Here is a 9314-nt window from a genome sequence, read left to right as displayed (position 1 = left end):
TGGAATAACTGGTATTGTACTAGCTCTCTACAATAAACAACTATTAAACTGGATAAAATGTATGAAATAACTGTTTTCAGATGTTGAATAATAAGCACTGCAGGACTTTTCTCCTGGAGAGAAGAGAAACAGTTGAGTACCAGGATCACCCCAGCTTTCTGCCTGGGGGCAGTTTTCAGACTGGCACAGAGAAGGAAGACTGAAGAGAACAGGTGTTGAGGAAACAGAGATTGGCTGTTTGGTCTAATGAAGTGGCTGAAATCTGAGGGAGGATACCAAAAAAAAGGAGCTGTAGGTTGGGGTGTAGCTCAGTGGTGGATTACTTGTCTAGCAGGCACAAGGCCCTGAGTTCAAGCTCTAGCACTGGAAAAAAAAAAAGAAGAGAAATACATGAAACAAAAACCCAGGAGTCTGACGTAGGAGAATCTCAAGTTCAAGGCTAGCCTCAGCAAGTAAGCAAAGTTCTAAGCAACTTTGCAAGACTATCTCAAAATAAAAAATTAGAAAGTGTTGGGGATGCAGCTCAGTAGCAAAGTAATCCTGGGTTCAATCTCCAGTACCCACCCCCAAAAAACTGGCAGAACCAAAGGAACAAATAGACAAATCCTTTTCTTTTACAGAAGATTTCAACATTCCCTTCAGTAACTAGTTAAATAAGTGTCATAAAATCAATAAAAATATATAAAAACCTAACAAAATCAGGAACTGAGAGTGTAGCTAGGTAGTAGAATATTTGCCTACCGTGTGTAATGACCTGGGTTCAATTCTTAACACCAAAAATAAATAAGTAAATAAATAAAACATGAAAAAAACCCACCCCAGTTGACATTTATAGAAGCTATACCTAATAATTGCAGAATACACATTTTTTTAAAAAGTTACTTGGAATCAGTCATAGTGGCACACATCTGTATTCTCAACTACTCAAGAGACCAAGGCAGGAAGATCAAAGTTCAAAGCCAGGTTAGATAATTTAGCAAGATCCTGCCTCAAAAATAAAATTAAAATGGGTGCATGTACAAATATGTAATGTTAAATCCCACCATTATGTAACAACCACAATGGGCCAATTAAAAAATAGAGAAATAAAATTAAGAATGGTAGAATGCTAGCCTAGCATGCCTGAGGCCCTGGTTTCAATCCCCCGCACCAATAAATGAATAAATAAAATAAAGTGATATGAAACAGTCATCTGGAGAGAGCATTTGTTAAGATACAAAATAAGCCTCAATAAATCCAAAAGGATTGAAATAATAAAGGATATTTTCCAACTATGAATAAATTAAATTAAAAATCAATATAAAAATAATCTGGAAAATATCCAATTATTTTAATATGAGGCAACAGAACAGAAAAGACCCTGTGGTTCAAAGAAGAAAATAAAAGAGAAGTTAGAAGATATTTTTTAATGGGGAGAAGTTAGAAGATATTTTTTAACTGGGAAGGGAGGAGGGAGGGGAAAAGAAAAGAAGAGTGGGATGAATTTGACGGAACTTTCCACACACATACAAGAATGTACCAGAGCGAATCTCATCCTTATGTATCTCCATAATGCACTGATTCAAAGAAAATATAAATAAATAGAAGAAAGATCAGTAGAAAGGGAAGAGGGGGAGGGAAGAGGGAAAGGGGAAGGACTGGGGACTGAATTGGAACAAATTATATTCCATGCTTGTGTAATTATGTCAAAATTATGTATATATATTACACATATATGTATGTATGTTATGTATATCTATAGTGCACTGAAGGAAGGAAGGAAGAAAGAAAAGAAAAACAGAAAGAAAGAAAATCTTTTGAACTGAATTATAGGGAAAATACAACACTTAAAAATTTGGGGCTCCTAACCAAGGTGATGATGCTTAGGAAATTTATGGCTTTAAACAGTCATTAAAAAAAAAGTTTAAAATCAGTGACCTGTGTCTGCTCCTTAAGAAGGTAGGGCTTGCAGGGAGCTCACACCTATAATCCCAGCAATTCAGGAGGCTGAGGCAGGAGAAACACAAGTTCCAAGCCAACCTCAGCAATTTAATGAGACCCTAAGCAGCTTAATGAGACCCTGTCTCAAAATAAAAAATAAAAAGGACTGTGGTTGTGGCTCAGTGGTTCCAATCCCAGCACACGAAGAAAGAGAAGGAGATGGGGGAGGGGGAAGAAGAGGGGGAAGGGCGAGAGGGGAAGGAGAAGGAGAAGAAGAAGAAGAGGAAGAGGAGGAGAAGGGGAGGAGGGGAAGATGAAGGAGGGGAAGGTAGAGAAGGGGAGAGTATATAAAAATAGGAGAGAAAGTCAATAAAAATAAGAGCAGAATCTGATGAGATAGAAAATAGGCAGAGGAAGAGTAAAACCTGAAACGTGGTTCTTTGAAAAGATAACTAGACTAAACTAGACAGAACACAGAAAAAAAGAAAACAAACAAATTCTCAGTATCAGGAATGAAAGAGAAAATAACACTGTAATCTACACATTATAAAAGAAAAATAAGGGAATAGTTTAAAAATATTTATGCCAGTAAATGTGCCAACTTAAATACAATGGAAAAATTCCTCAAATGATATAAATTACTACACTAACACAAAATAGATTTAAAATCCGAATAGTCCTATACCTATTAAAGAAGGTGAATTTGTAATTTATAACTTTATCATGAAGAAAATTTCAGAACTTCCCCAGTAAATCCTATCTAACATTTAAAAAAGAAATACTATCACTTTTATACCACATCTTACAGGAAATAGAGAAGGAAGGAGCATTTCTCAAGTCATTTTATGAGGGTAATATAATATTAATAGCAAAACCAGGCAAAGACATTATAAGAAAATGAAACAACAGACTAATAGCCCTCATAATCACAAATGCAGTCTTTAAAGAGGACCACACTAAATCCAGTGACGCCTTACAAGAATAATAAATGGTGACCTGGTAGAGTTTATCTCAGCAATGCAAGGTTGTTTCAACATCCAAAATTCAATCAATATAATCTACCACGACAGCAAAATAAAGGAGAAAAAGAATCATGTGGTTATGTCACTAGATGCAGAAAAATAATTTGACAAAATTCAATGACTATACATGCAAAATAAACTGAGGAAAATGAGATAAAGATCATCTATGAGCAGAGCATGGTGGTGCATGCCTCTAACCCCAGCTACTTTAGGAGTTGTGACAGAAGGATCACAAGTTCAAGGCCAACCTGTGCAACTTAGTGACACCTTGTCTCAAAAAAGAGAAAGAGAAAACAAAGAGAACACCTATGAAAAAATAAGTGTTAACTTCAACTTACTGATGAAAAACTGAATGTTTTCCCTCTAGGAATAGGGAACAAGACAAAGATGTTCACTCTTACCACTTTCATTCATATTTTTAGTTATTGAAATAAGACAAGAAAATACAAATAAAAGGCATACAGATTGGAAAGGAAAAATTAAAAGCATTTTTATACACAGATGAAATAATTATAAACACAGAAGTCATGAAGAATCCACAAAAATCTAATGGGACTAATAGATAAGCTTGGAAATGTCAAAGAATAAGAGGTCAACATAGAAAATCAACTATACGTCTATTTTCTACCAACAATCAATTGGAAAATAAAAACTTTAAAATAAAGAAGTGTGAGCTGGGCATGGTGGCACAAGCCTATAACCCCAGCAGCTCAAGAGGCTGAGGCAGGAGGACCACAAATTAAAAGCCAGCCTCAGCAATTTAGTGAGGCCCTATCTCTAAATTTAAAAATTAAAAAAGCACTGAGGATGTGACTCAGTGGTTAATCCACTGGGTCAATTGCCCCTGGGTCAATCTCTGATATAAAAAAAATAAAGTAAAATAAAATAAAATAAAAATAAGCCAGGTGCTGTGGCACAGGCCTGTAATCCCAGCATCTCAGGAGGCTAAGACAAGAGGATCACGAGTCCAAAGTCAGCCTCAGTAAAAAGCAAGGCCCTAAGCAACTCTGTAAAACCCCTTCTCTAAATGAAATACAAACTAGGGTTGGGGATGTGGCTTAGTGGTCAGTGTTCCAGTAGCAAAATAAATAAGTAAATAAAAGTAAAAAATAAAAATAAAGAAGTGTAGAAGGACTTGATCAATGCACAGTGTATGCATGTATGATAATTATCACAGTGAATTCCATTCATTTGTACAATTCATATGTGCTATTATAATAAATAAAACATTTTCAATAGCATCAATAACATAAAATGTTTGAATTTGTTTGTTTGTTTGTTTACTTTGCAGTGCTGGGAATTGAGCCCAAGGACTTGCTCATGCTACACAAGATTTCTACCACTGAGCTTTATACCCAGTTCAATGTTTGCATAAAAAACAATAATAATAATGTAATTGTGTGCAAGAACTCTATCTGATACATTGACAACTACAAAATATTGCTAATAAGAAGTAAAGAATACATAAAAAATATACAATATTCATGGATTAGGAGACTCAATATTATTGTCATATTGCCAGTTACCTCACAAATTGTTCTGATTCAATGTAGGCTCAATCAAAATCCCAGCAAGCTCTTTTGTAGAAGTTGGCAAACAGATTGTAAACAGATTGTAAAATTATCTTTGAGTTAATAAATAAATAATAAAATTATATTTGAATGCAAAGAACTTAGAAGAACCAAAACAAATTTGAAAGGAAAAAAACATAACATGGGAGAAATTACATTATTGCTGTGGTATTTAAGAGAAGGTATTCAGTTCAGAAGTAGGCTCACTATATAAGGGATCTATGGTCTAGAAGAAAAAGCAAGTCAATAGAGGTCTTTTTGTTTTTTCATTTTTTTCTTTCTTTTTTTCTCTCTTTTTTTCCTTGTCGTAGTTTAAACCCAGGCCTTGCACAGGCCAGGCAAGCTCTCTACCATCAAGCTGCATCCCCAGCCCTTTATTTATTTTATTCTGAGGCAGGGTCTTACTAGGTTGTCCAGGCTGACCTCGAACTTTCACCTCCTTCCTTTATAAGCATTTCATGGTGCTCATGAAATTCATTTTTGTGAGGCTTCTCTGGTATAGTTGCCTCTGGAAAATAATTTTCACCAAATTTAAGGGAGAGACTTAAAATTTTTAGGGTCTGAAACTTATACAATTTGGCTAAAAGAGGCTCTTCAAGAAAAAGTATACAAAATCATAAATGCAAAATGTAGCACAAAAGTATTCAGAATGAGAAAAGAACTTACAATGAATAACACATCTCTGAAAGCTGATAAATACCACAAAATACAAAAAATTATGTAACCTGTTTCTTAAAATTCATTTTGCCCCACTGTCCAAGATGTGGAATACATGTGGAAAAGTTCATATATTATATAATATATATATATAGTATATATTATATAATATATGTAATATGTAGTATATACAATCATCTAATGGTAACACAATTATAGTGGAATATGTATAATAATATCAATTAATATGATACACAAGGTCTAGATCATGATTTCAAACTCATTTTAATGCACCTGTGTCAATTTCATTGAAATACCTGCAGAATTGAAAACTGGGGACCTAATGGCTTACTGGCTGGCCCACCACTGAAATGGTTTTCTGTGGATGAGCTTCTGGCTCTACCAGTTCCTTCTCACTCCCTGCCTCCTTGCAGCATCAGTTCAGGTGACAGGTTCACATTGCACTTCAGTCTCTGGCTCTCTGTCTTCCTTGCACAACACCAGGTGTGCTGCCCAGCGAGCAGTAGGGCACTCCTGAAGCCCGTTCTTCCCCTGAACCACCAGTGACTGTCTATAGTGTGACTATGAACTACCAGCTCTACTTCTCCTTAGCCAGACCCCAACATGCCTGTGGCCACCTCCAGTGTCACCTGACTGGAGGGGCACAGTGACAAGGAGAGGAAGAAGAGAAAGATAGTGTCCCCACACAACCACCATCAAAATGTACTTTTGCTAATCACAGACACTACTACTGCACAAACACAATGTCCCCGGAAGAGTCCTGCCCACGGGGCCCTGATGCTAAGTCTCCGTAACTACCTCTGGGCACATGGTGTGTGCACTTGTTGAGGAGGACTTTTTGCAGCATCCCAGAGACTGGCATCTCCCAAAGAGGTAACAAGTCAGGGGTGGTCACTGCATTGGGTGACCTTGACACAATTTACAGAAGTCCTAGAGAGAGGAGTGAGAAGCCAGCCAGGGCCAGCCAGGAGAAGAGAAAACAGGCCAAACATGAGCCACAGCTGAAAAGTCACAGGGAATAACTCTTCAAACTGCAGGTGTAGATTTGCCAAGGAGCCGCTTCTTGCAAAGTTTACTGGATCTGGTTTGACCTCAAATGAGGAGCAGCAACTAGTTATTTATTTAAGGGTGTTGAACAGCTCTCCCAAACATAGCCAACAAAGCCAGTGAGTGCTAAAAACAAACTGCCTACTAATAATTGGAAAGCCTTAAAGTTGACATTACCCAGCTACTAAAAAAAAGAAGAAAAAATGCAGAATCTGAGCATCATACAGCTGTGGATGCAAATCCAGGTTTTGCTTTTTGCTGGCCATATAAACCCAGATAAGGTGCTTAGTTGATAGAACCTCAATTTCCTCACCTGTAAAATGGGTTTAATAATATTCTTTCAATAAGATAAAATTTTTACATTAATTTTGTACCCAGCAACTTTACTGAATTAATTTATTAGTTCCAATTGTTTATATCTGGCATAAAAACAAACACATAGACCAATGGAACAGAATGAAGGGCCCAGAGTATATCTATACACTTATGGTCAGTTTATATTTGACAAAGTTACCAATAATACACAATGAATAGTCTGTTCAATAAATGGTACAAGGAAAATGAAATATTCACATGCAGAAGAATGAACTTGGACACTTATCTCACACTACATGCAAACATCAATTCAAAATGGATTAAAGACTTAAACATAATACCTGAAACTATAAAACCACTAGAAGAAAACAGGGAGAAAGTTCCACAACATTGACCTGGACTATATCATCATCACCATCATCATCACCATCACCATCATTATTATCAGTATTTTGGATATGATCCCCAAAACCACAGGCAACAAAAGCAAAAGCAGATAAATGAGACTTTCTCAAATTAAAAATCTACAGAGCTAGATGCGGTGGCACACACCTGTAATCCTAGTGACTCAGGAGATTGAGACAGGAGGATCACACGTTCTAGGCCAACCTCAGCAATTTAGTAAGACCCTAAGGAACTTAATGAAACACTGTCTCAAACTAAAATTAAAAAGGCCTGCGGATATGACTCAGAGGTAAACTGCCCCCAGATTCAATTCCCAGTACCACAAAGAACTCTGCACACAAAGGAAATAATAACAACTTATGAAACAGAAGAAAAGATTTGCAAACCATATGCCTGACCAGGAGTTTAATATATATAAAGAACTCAACTCAATAGCAAGAAAATAAATAATCGAATTTAAAAATGGGCAAAAGACCTGAACAGGCACATTTCAAAAGAAGACAAATGGAGTGGAAGATCACGTATGGCAACATGAAGCTGCTCACCCACAAGCCGCTGAGCTCACATGTGCTGGGGGTGATGACTCCGTGGCTTCCCCCTGCGCCTCCAGGCCACTGAAGTTTGTGTCAACCCCGACCTCATGGCGCCCATGATACCCAAGGTGGAGTGGGCGGCGCTTCTAGGGGCGGTGGATACCGCCTCTCACCAGCAGTTGCCCCTGGTGGAGGTTCCCAGAGAGCCGTTGGAGAGCTACGAGAACCTTTCTCAGAAAGGTGCACCACGTGCTTCTGGAGGTGGACGTGCTGGAGCGCACCTTGCAATGCCCGGAGTCAGGACGACTGTTCCCCATCAGCCGCGGGATCCCCAGCATGCTGCTGAATGATGAGGAAACTGAGGCTTAACTGCCAGGCACCAGTTTTACCTTCTGTGACAGTGTATATCCATTTTCCGCCCCCACGGACTCCTTCCGTAGTGACTCCTCCAGGGTGGTGTCCAGTTCTGCTGCCTCCCGAGCCCTCCGTCCTATCTAATCCGGATCAGTTACTCCTCAGGCCAGCACAGGTCCCATCCCGGTAGTGTTTCTTATTGTGCACCTGACTTGCTTTCACCGTGCCTGTCTGCATCACTTCAGTGAGAACCTCTGCCAGGAATATCTTACTCCCTTTGGAGAGAGAGCCTCTTCCCTCCCGGGGCGTCCTTAGGATCTTCTCTTAGGCTTTGTGACATTTTATAGTGCGCCCAAGTATATGGAGTCCCACTCTTTAACCCTGCGGCCTGTCCTTCAGCTCTGGGTCCTTCAGCTCTGAGCACTTCTCTGGAATCCCTGAAGAGCTTTTTCCCCTCCCATTTTGCTCTTCCCTCTTTGAGGAAGACAAAATTGTATTCACCCCTTCAACCTTGTCTTTACCTTTCATGTGCCATTTTAATTCTCATTTCCAGGAGAGGACTTCGATTTGTTCTATAATTCTGTTTTTACGCCCCCCCCCCCCCCCCACTACTGGGGTTGAACCCAGGAGCGCTTTACATTCCCAGTCCTTTTGGTTTTTTTTTTTTTTTTTTTTTTTTAATTAGTTGTACATGACAGTAGAATGCATTTTGACACATTGTACACAAATGGAGCATAACTTTTCATTCCTCTCTCAGCCCTTTTAGTTTTTTTTTTTTGGTTTTGTTTTGAGACTGGGTCTTAAATTGTTTAGGCCCTGCAAAGTTGTCCAGGCTGGCCTTGCATTTGTGATTCTTCTGCCTCATTCTCCCAAGTAACTAGGATTACAGTGGTGTCCTATGGTGCCTAGTTTTGTTTTAAATTTTTATTTCTACAAGCAGTTTCTAAGAGTGTATGTGCCCTACCCTTACAGTAGACTACTGTTTTATGTGTTAATTCCGTAAGGAAACTATTCAGATCTCTTTGTGTTTGGATTTCTTGTTTAATTGCAGTTTGTGTGTGTGTGTGTGTGTGTGTGTGTGTGTGTGTGTGTGTGTAGGGGATAAATGTTGTCTTCTTGCCTTGCATGGCAGGTCCTGGTCCAGTATTTGTATTATTATTGTCTAAGGCAAAAGGAAGCTGGCACAGAACCCTTGGTCTGTGTGGGGCTGGTTTTGAAAATGGGTGGGTTTTCCCTGGGAGCTTGTTACAGTAAGATGTCAGATCACACGTTTCTCTCTAGTTTGTGCATCTTTTCTCTAGAAGCCCTCTTTACCTGGAGTCTGCTCCACTTTCTTCGTGGGGGCCTTAGGAGAGGGTGATGTTGGAAGGCAGGCCCGGCCCCCTCTGCCGAGGCCTTCAACCTGCCTATGGGCTTCTGTGGGGTCTAGAGCCCCACTCCCTGTGTTGCCTGGATTGGATCCTCTGTCC

The 9314-nt window shown here is 39.0% G+C and overlaps 1 pseudogene across 1 annotated transcript; it reads left to right on the top strand.

Annotated features, from left to right (window-relative positions):
* The first annotated feature begins 7489 nt into the window (after positions 1-7489).
* Positions 7490-7860, top strand: LOC306641771 (multifunctional methyltransferase subunit TRM112-like protein; annotated as a pseudogene). Its single transcript has one exon. The product of its transcript is annotated as a multifunctional methyltransferase subunit TRM112-like protein (transcript).
* The last annotated feature ends 1454 nt before the right edge of the window (positions 7861-9314 follow it).

This window comes from Sciurus vulgaris (genome assembly GCF_902686455.1).
Source record: "Sciurus vulgaris genome assembly, chromosome: 12".
In the NCBI taxonomy this organism is placed as follows: domain Eukaryota; kingdom Metazoa; phylum Chordata; class Mammalia; order Rodentia; family Sciuridae; genus Sciurus; species Sciurus vulgaris.
Note: the sequence above shows the minus strand (reverse complement) of the source record. Positions and strands in the feature narration are given on the sequence as shown.